Source organism: Manis pentadactyla, chromosome 5 (assembly GCF_030020395.1).
Source record: "Manis pentadactyla isolate mManPen7 chromosome 5, mManPen7.hap1, whole genome shotgun sequence".
NCBI lineage: Eukaryota > Metazoa > Chordata > Mammalia > Pholidota > Manidae > Manis > Manis pentadactyla.
Window position 1 is genome coordinate 144,657,860 of NC_080023.1, and position 19,276 is coordinate 144,677,135.

Genomic DNA, 19,276 nt, shown 5'->3' on the forward strand with positions numbered 1-19,276 from the left:
CAAAGGAATTATAATAATTAACAAGTGTTAATATTTTCTGTGTTAGGCACTATTCTAAGTGTCAGTGAAACTCTCATTTAATTTTCACCATAGTCCTACCAAGTAGGACCCTATTTCACAGAAAATATAGAGTGGCAGCCACTTTCCCAAGATGATACAGCTAGGAAGTGGGGGAGAGGAATGTTCTCAAGAGCCTGCATGTTCATCCACTAAACTAGAACTGCTTCCAGGATATGAGAATCTCTTTACCTTCCTACAGGCACTGCTTACAATGCAACCACTGAAGAAGAATAAGATGCATAAACTTGTGAGCTCACCTGTTAGGATAATTAAGCAGAAGTTGAATGTCCTTTTTCATGAAAGTATGAATGTAGAGAAAACAGACTTGACATCAGTTGTGGAAGGCTTAAAGCCTTGATTACCTGGGACCTTTAATTAACCAGGAGGGGGCAGTCTCATAAAGAAGAGTTACATGATAGAGAAAATCCAGTTAAAGCCAGGAATGAATAAACTACACATACTTCTAGGCCACCAGTCCCAGCTAGAGGTGATTTTTGCTCCCAGGGGACATTCTGCAGACATTTGGGTTTTCATACCAAAAATGTTGGTTTTCATACCAAGAGACATTGACTATTCATAAAAAAGAAAGGAGGGGAGCTAAAAGGCCAGAGGTCTCTGTAAACCCACTGCACTGTCACCTACTGAGGTTCCCAATATGGGATCCATGGACAGTCTTCAGAGATCTGCATATTCCTCCAACTGGCATATGCATGTGTGCGTACACACACACACACACACACACATTTCTGAGAGAATCCATACATTTTTTTCATACCAAAAAAGGGCAGGGAGGTGAAAGAAGAGAGTGAGATGGGGGAGGTGAGGGAGAGAAGAGGCAGAGTGAGAGGCAGGTGGCTTGACACAGCCTGGCCATACTGTCTAGTGAGTAGAGTATAGGGTTGCTGTATATACCCCACAATGCACAGGATGGCCCCCCACAACAAAGAATTCTCCAGCCTGAGAGGTCAACAGCACCAAGGCTGAGACACCTGCACTACACGATGCCTTAGAATTAAAAAGTCTCCTCATTTTTCTGAATTGTCCCTTATGCAGAATAGTGGAAAGAGGAGAAGATTCACAGTGAGAACACCCTGAGTGTGGACTCACTTCATGTTGTGCCATGAGCTCGTCACCTCACTGGGCCCCCTGTTCTCATACAGGAAATATAAGTGATACTTCATGTAGTGTTTGTTCAGAATAAATATATGAAGCACCAAGCATTGTAGAGGCACCTTTCACAATCCTATGTGCTGCGTACTTTTCCTGTGAGTCTGGATTACCATAATCGCTTTTCTTAAAGACTTACTGATAGTGGATAAGTAGTTTTTGACTTATTTTAATAGTTTGACATTAAATAATCAAAACGACTTCCCAAATGAATTTTGAAAAAATAAAATAATCTGTTTATCAGAATAAATTTTATGCTGAACCTTTTGGTTATTTGATGGTAAAAAAATGTGTTAGATTTCCTACTTCATAGGCTAAATAATTCAAAAGCATCAACTAGTCTCTAGTCTTGGACTACACTTTGAATAGCAAATCTCTGAGCACAAGATGTGTTAAAGCACAAAGAAATAAACGGGAGATGCTCTGAGATACACGCAGAATCTTTAACACTACTTACCTCACATAATGGTTGAATATACACAAGTGCTGGGTTTCTCCCAGACAATGAAGTTCAACTTTCTAGACTTATATTGAAACAACTAAGAAAAAATGTTCAGAAACTTACAGTGGAGGTAAGGGAATTGAAAAGGAGAAGGGTGGATATTAAATCCAAGATTCCTTAGATACAACCTGACCATAAGCACAGGACACTTACCCCCTTGTAGCAAAGTTGGCCAAGGACTGCAGTGCGGTCTTTGTTAAGTGGCTAAACATCAGTACTTAAAGCTCCAGACAAGAGGAAGCCCAGGGCTCTATAATGAAAACATTCTGTGCCTGCTCAGGCCCCTAAGCTCTGCAAAGAATGGATTACTGTCAGGGGATGTGTCAAAGGGTTTATGTTTTGGGCAATGGAATTATTGTACTTAAAACAGTCTGAAGGGCTAGAGGTTGACTTCTTGAAATGACTGGGAAGACACTGACTCTTCATAAAAAAAAATGGAGAGGAGCTAAAAGGCCAAAGGTCTCTGTAAACCCACTGCACTGTCACCTACTGAAGTTCCCAACATGGGATCCATGGACAGTCTTCAGAGATCTAAATATTCCTCCAACTGGCATATGCATGTGTGCATACACATGCATGCACACACACACACACATATTTCTGAGAGCAAAATCCATACATTTCATTAGGGTATCAAAATGGTACTGTTCATCTCGTTTTTTTCTTCCTTTGCATATTCTGTGGCTTTATAGACTAATAACTAATCAATGCCATCCCAGCTCCTACAGATATCCTCTCCCCTGAGACATATTTAATAACAAAACTTACATTCTCATTGCAAACGTCAGACTCCAGAATTGTGCCATATGGATCATAAATTCTCCAAACAGTAAGTGCATCAGACCACTTGGAGACACCACTGGCCATCTCCCTCTGGAATAGTGAATGGCATTTACTGAGTAAGGCTGGGTTAAGTGGAAAGAAAAAGTTGACATGAACTGACAAAATTCATGAGAGTGACAGGATATGGACATTGACAGGACCTCCATCTTCCCTCAAGTTCCTGTTCCTGTGTCTCATGAAAGAAGATTTTTTTTAATTTGAGAGGGAATTGTTCAAGTTCCTTTCATATAAAAAAAAGTGAAAATGTTTTACCTGGGAACTTGAATTAAAAATCATATTTAACTATGAAAATATTTAATATATATCATGTATTCCCACAAATGAAAATAATGGTTGCTTTAAAATACTAACCCCTGAAAAAAGTCATGTATTCACCTGTGAATAAAAATAGTATAGGCTCAAGAAAAATCTGTCATAATATGAAATATAACACACATGGAATGCATTTCCCATTGAAGACAGTATTTCTTTCTTACACAAATGTTTCACTTGCCATTGAAGTAAACGGAAGTTCATGAAGGTTGGCCAAACAAAAGGGCCCATTTTTTAACACGGTACAGAACGAAGTATATTCTACTGCCAATTACCCTTAACTACAAAGGCCATAGCAGCTCAGGGACACAGTGGTATATGTGCTCCTCCTACTACAGGGGGAGAGAGAAAGCAAGAGACAGAGAAATTATGATGGAAAATAATTGTTTTTAGGACTTTTTTTCTCATATTTAACCACAAAATAGTAATACCCTGGTTATGAACTAAAATGTATGTGGAATATCTGGTTGTGTCTACAACAGGCAAATAGTACTAGGTTAATTACAAGTCAAGTTCAACCCAACTCAACAATCTGGATTGGTTTAATAGACTACATGAGTCCCCAAAACATTTCAGAAACATAAAAATTCAATCAAACTGTCATTATTCTGGTTAGGGTGGAAGATAATCATATTATTACTTAAAAAGGAATTTAATGACTTGCATTAGGGTCAGATAGACTTGTCCTTAAAGTAAAATTTTTAAACATTGGCAATGAGCCATTCCCATGGGTCTCAGAAATATCACTGCTTTAGTTAATAATACATTCCAAAAGGCTGTTTAATTAAAGCCATTATATGCTGCATACGACATTGCAATTGTTCTGTTTCAGAAGCAGATTTACTCTACAGGTATGCATGCAGTCCTTAAGCAAAGCTGTTATCTGCCAATCTCATTCCTTTAAAAAATCTTTTAACTAAAAAAGAAATAAATTTATAGGAAAAGTTGCAAGAGTTGCACTGAATTACCATATACTTTTCACCTAAAGTTGCAAGTTACTATTTTATCAAGTTTCTTCTCTCTACATAGATAGATGTAGGTATAGGTATTAGTAGTGATATGAGTACAAATTCATTATATATCTGTTTTTCTTGTTTTGTGTGTTGAACCGTTAGAGAGTGAGCTGCATTCACTGTGACTCTTTGCTTTAAATACTTCAACATATATTTTCTAAGAACAAGGGCATTTATTTTAAACAGTATGATACAATGATCAAATTTAAGGAACAGGCTTGAATTTGTACTATATGCTAGGCCACATGCACAATACGTGACTATAGTCACAATACTATTATCTAATATATAGTCCAAATTCAATTTTTGCCAATTGTCCCAATATTGTCTTTTTTTCCCCCAATGATCCATCCAGAATCCAGCCCAAGATCACACATGTCACGTAGCTGATGTCTTTTTTTCTCCCGCAGTCTGTACCAGTCCTTACTGTTCCTTGTCTTTCATCAAATGATATTACTGAACAGTATATGCCAGTTGTTTTGTAGAATGATTCTGTTTAGGCTAGTTTCCTTGTAATTATATCCAATATCATTTTCAAAGCTATTCATAATACCATTTCCAATACCATGTTTCTCAATAAGAGTATTAGTGTTTCCAAAGGTAATCAAACACATGTGACACAAACACATGCATGTGTGCACACACACACACACTCTCACCCTCACTCCCAGTAGTGCACCCCCCTTTTATTAAGTAATAAACACCCCCACATTTTCAAATGCCAGTAGGGGTTAGAAGGCACTACCACCCTGGATAAAAGATAAACAGGGCTGACAGGTATAGACATAATCTGATTTTGTGATTATTTCTCACAATTTATAGTATAAAACCTAATTTCACAAATATTTGCTTATTAAAACTACTTTACATGACCTTTTCTTCCCATTCTAGTTTCCACTCAATGAAAATAAACATTTTCTTACTTTAACATATCTCACAACTCAGCCTATTTTCCTTGTGATTAATCAGTCCAAACACTTCTATAGAATTAACATTTCAATTATGTTTTTTGACAGGATGTTTAATCCAGAACTCTTCCACAGTAATCTGTAGCTGTATTTTAAGTCTGGATTTTGTCATCTGCTATGAAAATAAAGCACTGGATAAAATTCCATTAACTTCAAAGCAGAGAAAGGAGTAAAGAAAAGCAAGGGTGTCAGAGGTGCAATGGAGTGTTTTTGACTTTGAGCTCCAAACGACTACAATACTTGTGGAAAAATAATCTGACAAACTTCATAGAAATTTGTAAGAGCCCAGAAGTTGGTCCAACACCCTTTTCTGGCCTGTTGCCACTTGTTAGTGGAGTTCTTCTTCTCTGTTTAACACATCTCTTAGATCCTGCTTGCATCTCTCCAGTCACTTCCAGTCATGCCAACACAATCTTATGACTGCTGCTCTCGTGTGATCCTCCCAAGTCCCATGCATCCAACAAAAATCATTTCTGACCTAGGTATCAAATCTTTTCCTGGACGAAAAGGCTATCTTATTCTGAGACTTTTGTTTTAGGAACTAATGGTGCACTGCATGAAATAGGTATACTAGCAGCCTCTTGAAAATGCAGCCTTCTTGACTTCACAAGGGGAGAGTCTGCACATGTTACAGGTTCTAGGAGTAGGTTTTTGTTTACCAAATATATTAATTTATTGATCCAACAAATATTCAATAGGCTTGAATTTGTACTATATGCTAGGCCACGTGCACAATACATGACTATAGTCACAGATAATGGCAAAGTTTCTATTCTCAAGCAGCTTACATTATCGTACAATAAACATTTAATTTCCTAGGAGACTATTTGAATTATGTTAATTGTAGTAACAATAACCTTCAGAAAAGCCAACCAATCACCAGAGTCATTAACCATAAATAGTAATCAAAAGACAACATGAATTAATATGAAAGTGATTTTTCATAAATCTCTTAAGTAAAAAAAAACAAAAAAAGTATTTTGGCAAGACTATGAAAGTATAGCACCAAAGACTAAGTTAAAACTATAATTTCAATATAGCCTGCCAAAAGTTAGTAAGGATTTTAGTGATGAAAATGAAAATGATAGACAATATGAATTGTTTTATATATGATAGGTTATCTCACAAATGTTTCAATCCTCTCAAAACTACGGAGGGGGGTACAATTATTACCCATGTATTAAGAATGGGGATAAAAGTTTAGGGAACTTAGGTTGACTTGCCTAAATCTCAGAGCTGGCAGAAAAATGAGCCTGGATTCAACCACAGTGGGCCTCCAGAGCTCATCATATTAAATACTACAGACTACTACCTTCTTTTTTCGGCAAGCCATCCCAACCCCACTTGAAGATATGACATAGACATTAGGCATCCAGTATGGAAAAACACACATAGTAGTAGTAAAAATAACAATAAATTAGTATAGTAGTAGTAGTACCATTAACAATTATTTTAAATGGATGCTATATACTAAATTATTTATCCACTCATCCATTTACTTAGATAATTGTACTTTCCGGAAGTATAATTTACATATAGCAAATGCACAAACTGGAGTAAGAGCCCTATTATTTGTGACAAATGTATAAACCCATATAACTGTCACTCTGAAGAAGGTACAGAACATTTCTAGGGCCCCGCCAAGTTCCCTTTTGCCCCTTCCCACTCAATCTCCATGCCACCCTCAGACACAGACAGACACTGTTTTATCTCCTGTCACTGTAGGTTAATTTGGCCTGCTCTTCCATTTCCGATAGTTGGAATCCTCCAGTATGCCAACTTTTGTGTCTGATTCATTGCTCAACATCAATTCTTTAATGTTGACTGCTCCCACCATGTCTTTTTACCCATCACTAGTTTATGTTTTCTTTAGTGCTCTGCTGTGTTCCATTGTAGGGATGTATCAGTCTGTGTTTCCATTCTTCTGTTAATGGATACTTGTTTACTACTTAACTATTATGAAGAAGGCTGCTATGAACATTCTGCACCCATCAGTGTGGGTGCATGAGATCATTTCTCTTTGGTATATATGTAGGAATGGAATTGCTGGGTCATTGAGTAGGCAGAGTTACTGTTAGTTTTTCAAAGAGGTTGTGCCCTTTTATGAGAGTTCTAGATACTCCATATTCTGAACCACACTAGCCATCATGGTGGGTGTGCAGTGGCATCTCGTGTGATAATTCACGTTTGCTAAGCACAATTGGAATCTCGTGCTCTGTGGAGCTGAAGCATGACTTGCTTCATTTGATGAACACTAGGTCTCAAACTGCCTCAGGAGACAAATATTACTGAGACATTTTGCAGATGAGAAAAGCATAGGCTATAATGTTGCTTTCAAAAGACAGCATCCATTTCATTAATCAATGCCTATGCAGAAGAGTGTTAATACAGTGAAAAGATTTAATTTTCATGTAAAATAAAGAACAAATATTTTTTGTTGAGTATTTTTTCATCTATGTTCATCAGGGATATTGGTCTGTAATTTTCTTTTTTGGTGGGGTCTTTGCCTGGTTTTGGTATTAGGGTGATGTTAGCTTCACAGAATGAGTTTGGGAGTGTTCCCTCCTCTTCTATTTTTTGGAAAACTTTAAGGAGAATGGGTATTATGTCTTCTCTGTATGTCTGATAAAATTCCACAGTAAATCCATCTGGTTTTGCTCTTCGGTAGTTTTTTGATTACCGCTTCAATTTTGTTGCTGGTAATTGGTCTGTTTAGATTTTCTGTTTCTTCCTTGGTCGGTCATGGAAGGCTGTATTTTTCTAGGAAGTTGTCCATTTCTTCTAGGTTTTCCAGCTTGTTAGTATATAGATTCTCATAGTATTCTCTAACAATTCTTTGTATTTCTGTGAGGTCCATTGTGATTTTTCCTCTCATTTCTGATTCTGTTTATGTGTGTAGATTCTCTTTTTCTCTTAATAAGTCTGGCTAGGGGCTTATCTATTTTGTTTATTTTCTCAAAGAACCAGCTCTTGGTTTCATTGATTTTTTCTATTGTTTTATTCTTCTCAATTTTATTTATTTGTTCTCTGATCTTTATTATGCCACTCCTACTGCTGACTCTAGGCCTCATTTGTTCTTCTTTTCCCAATTTCGATAATTGTGATGTTAGACTATTCATTTGGGATTGTTGTTCTTTCTTTAAATATGCCTGGATTGCTATATACTTTCCCCTTAGAACTGCTTTCACTGCATCCCTCAGAAGTTGGGGCTTTGTGTTGTTGTCATTTGTCTCCATATATTGCTTGATCTCTATTTTAATTTGGTCATTGATCCATTGATTATTTAGGAGCATGTTGTTAAGCCTCCATATGTTTGTGAGCCTTTTTGCTTTCTTTGTACAATTTATTTCTAGTTTTATACCTTTATGGTCCAAGAAGTTGGTTGGTAGAATTTCAATCTTTTTTAATTTACTGAGGCTCTTTTTGTGGCCTAGTATGTTGTCTATTCTGGAAAATGTTCCATGTGCACTTGAGAAGAATGTGTATCCTGCTGCTTTTGGGTGTAAAGTTCTATAGATGTCTGTTAGGTCCATCTGTTCTAATGTGTTTTCAGTGCCTCTGTGTACTTATTTTCTGTCTGATGGATCTGTCCTTTGGAGTAGGTGGTGTGTTGAAGTCTGCTAGAACGAATGTATTGAATCTATTTCCTCCTTTAATTCTGTTAGTATTTGTTTCACATATGTTGGTGCTCCTGTATTGGGTGCATGTATATTTATAATGGTTATATCCTCTTGTTGGACTGACCCCTTTATCATTATGTAATGTCCTTCTTTATCTCTTGTTACATTCTTTGTTTTGAAGTCTATTTTGTCTGATACTAGTACTGCAACAACTGCTTTTTTCTCCCTGTTGTTTGCATGAAATATCTTTTCCCATCCCTTCACTTTTAGTCTGGGTATGTCTTTGGGGGTGAGGTGAGTCTCTTGTGAGCAGCATATAGATGGGTCTTGCTTTTTTATCCATTCTATTATTCTGTGTCTTGATTGGTGCATTCAGTCCATTTACATTTAGGGTGATTATTGAAAGATATGCACTTATTGTCAGTGCAGGCTTTAGATTCGTGGTTACCAAAAGTTCAAGGGTAGCTTCTTTACTATCTAACCATCTAACTTAACTCTCTTATTAAGCTATTATAATCACAGTCTGATGATTCTTTATTTCTCATCCTTCTTATTCTTCCTCCTCCATTCTTTATATGTTAGGTGTTTTATTCTGTACTCTTTTGTGTTTCCTTTGACTGCTTTTGTGAATAGTTGATTTTATTTTTTGCCTTTAGTTAGTATTTGGTTGGACTGCTTTCTTTGTTGTGATTTTATTTTCTCTGGTGACATCTATTTAGCCTTAGGAGTGCTTCCATCTAGAGCAGTCCCTTTAAAATATCCTGTAGAGGTGCTTTGTGGGAAGGAAATTCCCTCAACTTTTGCTTGTCTGGGAATTGTTTAATCCTTCCTTCATATGTAAATGATAATCGTGCTGGATACAGTATTCTTGGTTCAAGGCCCTTCTGTTTCATTGCATTAAATATATTATGCCATTCTCTTCTGGCCTGTAAGGTTTCTGTTGAGAAGTGTGATGATAGCCTGATGGGTTTTCCTTTGTAGGTGACCTTTTTTCTCTCTCTGGCTGCCTTTAATACTCTGTCCTTGTCCTTGATCTTTGCCATTTTAATTTATTATGTGTCTTGGTGTTATCCTCCTTGGTCCCTTGTGTTGGGAGTTCTGTGGGCTTCCATGGTCTGAGAGACTATTTCCTCCCCCAGTTTGGGGAAGTTTTCAGCAATTATTTCTTCAAATACACTTCCTATCCCTTTTTCTCTCTCTTCCTCTTCTATATTGTTCCATTTGGATTGGTCAGACAGTTCTCTTAATATTCTTTCATTCTGGAGATCCTTTTATCTCTCTCTGCCTCAGCTTCTCTGTATTCCTGTTCTCTGATTTCTATTCCATTAACAGTCTCTGGCATGTCATCCCATCTGCTCTTAAGTCCTTCCAGAGATTGTTTCATTTCTGTAATCTCCCTCCTGACTTCATCCCTTAGGTCTTGCATATTTCTCTGCAGCTCCATCAGCATGGTTATGACCTTTATTTTGAATTATTTTTCAGGAAGATTGGTTATATCTATCTCCCCAGGTCCTCTCTCAGGGGCTTTCTGGGTAATTATGGACTGGACCAAATTCTTCTGCCTTTTCATGGCGATAGAGGTAGTCGTAGGTAGGTGACGCATGTGTCAGCTGGGAGAACAAAGTCCCTTCCTGCTTGCCGGTCACCTTGCCCTTCTCCACTGCCTGTGCTGGTTACCCGCACACTGGGAGCAGCCTCCAGGTTAATTCCCTGAGCTGCCATGGGTGGGCCAGCCGTCGAGGCAGCCCAGAGCCTTGTGGGCAGTGGAAGGTGCACCGGGTGTGCTCTCCTGCAAGAAGGGCGGCCCTTCGTGCCTTGCCCTGGCTTCCTCTGTCTGTGCCAGGCAGCTGTGTGCCGGCAGCAGCCTCTGGGTCTGGCCCAGGTAGCTGCGCTTGGGGAGGAGACTTTGGGAGGTTGCTGTGGGCGGGGCCACTCTCCAGCTGCTCCACCGCTGTGTCAGGGCAGCGCCAGCCACAGGGAATGAATGGCAGGCTGCTTATCACTGTGAGGGCCTTCAGAGTTGTGCTGATACCCAGGGGGTTAGGGCACCTGAAGTTTTTCAGGATTCCCAGCCTGCTGGGCTGAGTGTGCCAGGATGATTCTGTCCAGCTGTGAGGCTCCTGTCCTTTTGTCCTTTAAGACTTTCAAAAAGCCCTCACTTTTCTTTAGTCCCAGGGGTGCCGGCTGTGGGAACCCGCTCGCAGATTTACTTTTCCATTTCCCTAATATTGAGCACACCATGCAATGTGTGTCTGCGCTCCCGGTGCGGATGACTAGGGCTGGTTATTTAGCAGTCCTGCACTTCCACTCCCTCCCCACTATGACTCCTTTCCTCCTGCCAGTGAGCTGGGGTGGGGGGAGCGCTCAGGTCCCGCTGGGCCACAGCTTGTATCTTACCCCCTTCATGAGGTGCTGAGCTCTCACAGATGTAGATGTACCCTGGCTGTTGTACTGTATCTTCTGGTCTGTCTGTTAGGCATAGTTGTATTTGTTGTATTTTTTAAAATATATATGGTTTTGGGAGGAGATTTCCACTGCCCTACTCAGGCCGCCATCTTGGCTCCTCCTGCTCTTTAAGTCTTGAGAAAAGTTTAATAATAGGCACATAGGTTGAGAAGTGACAACTAGCAGTATTCCTACAAATCAGATCTGCTCTCAATTCTGCAAAGAGGTGATTAGTTGCAGCTTATCTTTATTTACGTGTTAAAGTTACAGTAGACCAGACCAGTAATATGACAAATAATACCCAGAAATAAAACTGATATATGGACATAAAAAAGTTCTGCTGAATATATTAATAAACTGTAGCCCTTCATAACTAGGTTCAGAATAACTATATGTGTACATATTTAATAGAACATGTTTAACATTTCAAAGGAAATTTTCACTTTAATTTTTTGTTAATTGTGTAACTTATGTGAAATATTTTCCATATTAAAATTTCAAGTATTATTAAAAAGAAACAAATCCCGTCTGTAAACCTCCTAGTCTAACCTCACATTCCTCCTCAGAGATCATAAGTAACATAATTTTGTTCATTTTTACCATCATTACCCTTCAATAATTCAATATTGAATCAGTAATATTATTTTAGTATCTGGGTCTAATCAGAAGATAGAAACAACATAGTAGGTTAAATGGGAAGTTTAATATTTAAACATTATTAACTATAGTAAGGGAGTGAGTGTAAAGTGTAAGCAAGTCTGTATGGTACTACAGGACTGAGGGAGAGTATCCCAAGAAGGACAAACATGGAAGGGGTTCAGACCCTAGAGGAAAAGGTATGGTTCAGCCACCAGATAACAGAGAAGTTCAGAAGTTCAGTCAAACCAGAGCAGATCTGTAGCTGCTGGGTAAACAATAGGCAACCCTCTGGAGTGCAGGTTGGGAAGCAGATGATCAGGAACTGGTACTGTGGGCATGTGGTAGAAATGTGGGTGCCAGCGGGTGCAGAAGGCCTTGAGGCATGCAGGTTGCACCAGGAGTTGCAGAGGGAATGGCAGCTCTGGGAGGACTCCCTGGGCCCTTGGCTACATACACAGGCTGCATGATGGCTTACAAAAGGAGAGCCTGCTACGTATGTGACTCTCTGCATCACAGGTACTGTGTGACAACCATGCGGAGGCCTTGGTGTCCATACTGAGAGCACTGCAGGAAAGTTATCACCAGTCAAAGGCTGCCAGGTGGGTCATAGAGGGATCATGTTCTGACCCATAGCTGTGGACAGGCTCTGCTGGATGTCCTCACACTGCCACTACCAGCACCTCCTCACTGGCAATCACAGTTAACCTCTTCCTCCTGCAATGTCCCTCCACCACTCTGCTGGGGAATCTTAACATGCTCACTTTGAAGGAGAAATACTTGGAAAAAATCCTGTTGTTTATTACACAACATATACAGAAAGATATATTCAGAGATGAGAGATAAATAATTGACAACTGAGACAGTTCACACTCTTAGTACTCAAGTTTCCACTGTACTCCTCTACATATATTTTAATTCTCTTGCAACAAGACACAATTATTCTCTTTTACAAGCAAAGTTCTCACTCTTCCCCAAAATGGAAAGACACACAGTCTTAACAGACATTGAGTCCACTATGGGCTATATTAATTACTCTTCACATTCAGTCATTGTCTCACAAAATATTGTTACCTAAATTTAAATTGATTTATAATTATTTATTACCTCCAATAGTTCCAATGATTTATTGCCTCCAATAAACTTATGAACCTCCAGTAACTCATATATGAATTTTTTCATGGGAAAAAGGACAAAGAAGAGAATGTTTAATATATGCAAATAAACATATGCATGTAACAAACATAAAGAACATTTGCAAAGCTTCTACAGTCCTCATTTCCATAATTGGTTACAAAGTGATAGTTGTTATCTATGGTATCCTTCATCTACCATCCCATATATACCCTGATCTCAGCCAGAACCTCAGCTATCCTGAGTTCTTTATTTGATAGGGTGACCCAAAGCTTCATTCCTGAAAGGCCTGTGTCCTCAGTCATCTTGCCTAATTTCAGTTATCTTACTATCGGATATGGAAGTTCTAAAAGGCACCCTGGAGAATCCTGTGAATTTCAGACATAGTTCTCCTTGTCTTTATTATACAGCAGCAGCAACAGGATTTACTCTTTAGCCTGAGTAATCAAAATTCCAGTCAGTAGGTTTGCTCCTTTTTAGCTGCCCCTCACCCCCATTCTCTTTTCTCTTTTGGTGGCATAGGGAGCCCACAATAGCTAGGGGGAATTCTCATCTTCCAATTTGGTGGAGCCATTGTTGTGGAGCAATCACATCCCCTGGTGGAAGCATTATCCCGGTGGGCTAAAATTTTCAATCCAGCAGGGCTCAGAGTTGCTAGAAAGGAAAACAAAAATTCTGCAAGGGGTTACATAACAATGAGAACAGCCACTTCCACTTCCACCTCTTGATTCTGGCTATGGGAAAAACCATGCTACACAATGGTCTCTGATTCAAAATGTAAATTGCACTCTGCAAAACAGAACCTTAGCCTTCAGAAGGTGACACCATATTTCCCAGCTGACACCATACCCGAGTCTTTTATAAGCCATTTAATCTTTCACTTAGGCCAACTGCTTTTGGGTGATGAGATACATGGTAAGACCAGTTGTTCCAAGGCCTAGGCCCATTGCCGCAATTCCTTTGCTGTAAAATACATGATTTGATGCAATGCTATGTGGAATGCCATGATAGTGGATCAGGCATTCTGTGAGTCCACAGATGGTGGTATTAGAAGAAATAATATCGGCAGGGAAGACAAATCCATACCCAAAATATATGTCTATTCCAATGAGGACAAATCTTTGTTGCTTCCATAATGGAAGAGGACCAATGTAATTAACTTGCCACTAGGTGGCAGGGTGGTACCCAGCAATGGTACCATATTGGGAACTCTGTTGATCTCCAATGTTGGTAGATTAAGCTACAGATTGTGGTAGCCAGATTAACCTTGGTTAAGAGGAAGACTACTCAGTCTATATATAGCCTACATTCCCACTATTATGGCCACTTTTTCATGGGTTTTGAGCAAGAATTGGGTTGGTTGGGAAAGAGGCAGACTGATATTCACAAAAGCATCATTTTGTCTACTTTTTAAGTCTCCTCTACAGTTGGATTCCCTTTCGTTAGCATTCTCGTAAGACAAAAATATCTTCACATTCTGAGTCCCTTCTGAGAGGCCCACCTACATTCTTATTCCTTAAGCATATGTCACCAATCTTCCAATCTTATTTCTTCAAAGTCCCTACCTATTCAACCAAATTATTATTATCAAGTGTCCCATAAATCACTATAGACCTTCAGTTTGGCCAGCTGTCATTCCAGACATAGTGGACAACCAATGTACCCATAAAATGGACTTTTACCTCCTAGGGGGACTTTTCTTCAACACTGTCTTTCAGGGTAACCTCAGGTTACCTTTATCAACTAAATTCAATTAATTCAGTCTAATCCAGTGTTATATTCTTTACTTTTAGTCTTAACATCTTTAGAAACAATCCCCACACACATTACCCAAAGGTTTATGCCAGTACCCGTTTGCTGGGACTTGTTATTTCATCCTGGGTTACAGTGTCTAATTGACACCCTGGAGCACACTGAGATTTGACCCTAGTTATGGGTTGCCTTTTTCTTTATTCAGTGTTTATTTCACTGCTGTAAACCTCTGACAATTTTCCAGAGATCTCACAAGTTGATGTGACAGTCTTCACTCAATTTTTTTGGTGTTTTTACATCATTTTCATTGATATTACTCCACCAATGAACTATCTTTATACTTAGTGATGTCCACATTATTTTCAATTATTCTCATTTTCCTCCTGTAAGCCAACACATGTGTACTTTTCATTAATAATAGTTTGCCTACTAGACCCTCAGTTTTCCTATATGCATTATAGGGCCACTTCCTTTCAGAGTTTTGAGGATTAGAGGTTTTATTTGTATGACAGCACAATACTTGGATGGGAGAAAGAGTTAAATAGCTCTCGTAATATCAGGTCTCCATGATCAGTATAGTTACTTTTCTTCCTGGGTTATTCAACACATATTTACTTACCACATCCTAGATGACATCCCCTTGCTAGGACAGGAGATACACTAGAGAACAACACACAACCCCTGCCTCAAATTGGTGCGTAGCCTAATGACAGTCAAGTAAATATTTAAATACATTCAGAAGAGGAAGGGTAGACCATTTGGGGAGAGTCGCACAGGTAGACCTACTGCAGTCTTGAGGGAGACTAGAGATTCCTTTGTAGGGAAAATGGCATTTGAAGTTATTAGTTAAAAGAAATTGCACAGGTCATGTTTTCTAAAATGACCAGGAAGTACAGTAGATGATAGCCACATTAGGGTAAAGAAAGAGAATAGGAAATGTCATGAGCAAAGGCCCCCAAAGCAGCCAAAAGGGATTAAATTCTTGAGAACCTTCAAGTGGCTCTTTAGTTCTATACTAAAGAAATTGAAAATGCAGATAGGGGAGACTATTGGAGAGGACACAATCATATCTTAAATATTTGTTAGAAGACCAGCCATTAATTAATTCACAAAGAAAGTACTACCTAGTGCCAAACATTAGGAATTATAGAGGCCACGTTCTATTTACAATGCTACAAAGCTAGAAATTTTCATTAAAGAATAGCTTTCAAATCTATCCACTTGATGATTTAAAAAGTATTCTAGGTACAACTGTAAATAGAAGGAGAAAATTTAATGGAAATTAAGTATCATTCAGAAATAAATCTTAGTTAGTGCAATAGAAACTAAAACTTTGGAGGCATGGCCAGAGCAACACTGAGAGTTATTTAGAATCCTTAATATGTTCAGCAGAAAAACTACTAATAAAGTTAAAAGTCCACTCAAGAAGCTAGGAAAAAGCAAAATAAAGTAAGTTTAAAGAAAAAGGAAGAAAGAAATTAAAATTTTAGAGAAAAGCTAATAAATGAAAAGCATTTTGGACTTGATAAATAAAATATGGCAAATTTTTAAGATTAGAATGTGTATTTTTATGTTAATAAACCTAAACATGGTTTATTTTCAGCAAAATATGAACCAAATGCATCTAAAAAAGAGCTCATATAAATAATAAATTTAAAGATGAGTTTGTAAAAACAATAAATAAGAAAAACTGATATAAAAAAACAAACAACTGAACAGAAAAATGGCAAAAAGCTACTATGATCAGCAATTTCACAGAACAGGAAGTTGACAAGACCAGTGTGTGTGTGTGTGTGTGTGTGTGTGTGTGTGTGTGTGTGTGTGCACGCACCACTGGAGTGTCTGAGAGTACAACCCAATTCTGACACTATCCTTCTGGAGACAGCACCAAATTCCCAGGTTAAGAGATCAGTCCTATAATACTGCCCTCCATACCCTATACCAGGTGCCAGTCTCAAGCCCCAGGCTGTCTGTCACCTGTGCTTCTGACCCACTAGCTACAGATTGGAGGTTCCAACTACCTCACCCTTACATTCCATTAATTTGCTACAGCAGCTCACAGAACTCAGGAGAACACTTAAGTCTTAATAAAGAATACTGTAAAGGATACAAGTTAATAGCCAGATGAGATACACAGGGCAAGGTACCAAATGAAGGAGCTTCTATCCTCGTGGAGCTTGGGGCCTGGCTGTGTGGCATATGGAGGCATTCTATTACCCCAAGTGTGGAAACTCCCTTTCCAATGGAGAAGCAGGATACAAAAAGAGAGATGGTCTTCTCATCAGTTTTTGTGAGGGATTCATTGCACAGTCATGATTGACTAAGTCATTGGCCATTGGCTGATTCCACCTCCAGCCCCTCTGCCTTCTCTCCTCCCAGGGGTCGGGGGCTGAGGGCTGAGAGTAGAAAGTTCCCACCCTCTAATCACATGGTTGGTCCTCCTAGCAACCAGCTCCCACCCTAGGGTGGGGTCCCAGACTCTTCATTATCATAGTCAGACACCCTTTTCATTTTTATGGCTCTGAAGTGTTTTCAGGAACTATGGGTAAAGACCAAATATATCTGAGAAACATACTTTGGTCATCTGAATGACTAAATATATATTTCTTATAAATCATTATGTCACAAATGTAAATTTGATTATATGCAGAATTATGTTTCACTGAGCTATTTATCTGCTCATCTAAACTTTTGAATATCCTCCATAAATAAAATGGTTCACTTCTCAATTGGCCTGAACAAGTCTTCTCCCAGATTTTAAGCTTTAACTGTCTTTTGACCTCAGTTTCAACCTATGATTTCTCACCATACTTTCAGAGGCTGTATCAGCTAAGTGACCTGAAGATATACCCCTTCACTTGTTATATCTGAGGTGATGAGGAATTAGGGGAATAGTGCCAACCACAGGAAGTATGATTCTACTTACGTGAAGTCATTAATCTCTAAAGGCTCATTCAGGTTTTGCTTTCAAGAGAAGGGGGAAGTACATCTTCTGTGGGCTGTTTTGCAATTGGTTTAAGTGTTGTTTTCCAACTCCTATGGCTCAGATGAAGATGCTGCCCACACAGGAAGGTCCAGCCTGAGAGTGACTTCAGCACATAGAAACGTAACCCCAGCCTCACTCCCGCCTTACATGCCGCCACTTTCCACCACAGCACCTGCAGAGGGGGCTCTTTTATTTCCCAAATTGTGAAAATGTTTTGCCTTGAGTTCATAACACATATGCTCCCAAATCTGAAAAGAAGGAAGGAAGGAAGGAAGAATGAAGGGGGGGAGAGAAAGAAAGGGAAGGGAAAGGAAGAGAAGAGAAAGAAAGGAAGGAAGAGAAGAGAAAGAAAGGAAGGAAGGAAGGAAGGAACGAAGGAAGGAAGGAAGGAAGGAAGGAAGGAAGGAAGGAAGGAAGGAAGGAAGGAAGGAAGGAAGGAAGGAAGGAAGGAAGGAAGGAAGGAAGGAAGGAAGGAAGGAAGGAAGGAAGAGGAGGAAGGGAAGGAAGGAGGAGGAAGGGAAGGAAGGAGGAGGAAGGGAAGGAAGGAGGACTCTGAAGAGCTTTCATCTGCTCCCTTGATGGAATGTATTCAAACATGTTCCCCAAGATATGAATGGTAACAGGATGTTTATGCCAGAGATAAGACTGGACCCAAATCCTAGTTCACTCTGGGACCTAATAAAAAGTATGGATTTGAATTTAAGTATCACTTTCTTCTAGGAGCACATGAACACGGAAATGGGGGTCAAAAGGGCAGTGACAGTGTTGTAAGCACTTTATCTGAAACATAAACATCACCGGAGTGCATTTTGGACCAAATTACCTCTCTTAAATCTGAGATGTTAGCATTCCTGACCTACTTACACATGCCAATTTTACTGTGCCATTGAGGAGGGCTGATCAGGGGCTTGGCTAGATGCTTCAGAAAAAGGTCTTACCTCAAGGATTAATATAACTCAAGCAATTAAAGGCATCCCACCGATAAGGGCCTCATAAAACCCAAGATCCCTGGGACAGAGTCCTCTAAGTAAATATCACAGGCAAGGGAGCATGCATCATACCATTTTGGCAGATAATACAGTCACCTTTCTCTTGTAAACAGACACAGTTAATAGATCCAGAAGCACCAAACTTGAAAGACTAGATATTCCGCTTTATATAAAGGTTTCCAGGAATGTTTTGTGGACATGTAAATAAATACTATCTATATTTTTCAATACAGTGTATCTGGATCTCAGTTTTTCAATGGATCTTGCTATCCTCAAGTCTACTACAAAACATCCACTGTGATGAAACAGTAACTCTTTGGGTGCACAGATCTTTTTCTTTCAAAATGAAGTGGATATATTATTATTCACAATAGCCAAAAGATGAAAGCTACCCAAGTGTCCCTAGACAAATGAATGGATAAACAAAATGTATCATAAACATACAGTAGAAAAGTATTCAGCCTTTAAAGAAAGGAAATTCTGATACATCCTATAACAAGAATGACCTTTTAAGACATTATGCTAAATGAAAAAAACCAATCACTAAAGGACAGATGCTTTACAATTCCACTTACATGAGGTACCTAGAGTACTTAGACTCAGAGAGTAGACAGTACTCTTTTGACTATGGTCGAGCCAGAGACTTGGGGGAGGAAGGAATGGGGTGTGGTTGGTTAATGGGAGCAGAGTTTGTTTTGCAAGATGAAAAGAGTTCTGGAGAAGGGTGGTAGTCATGGCAGCATTACAGTGTGAATTTCTTTAATATCACTGAATTGTGTACTTAAAATGATTAAGATGGTAAAATGTATGTTATGTATATGTCATACAATATAGAATTATTTAAAAATT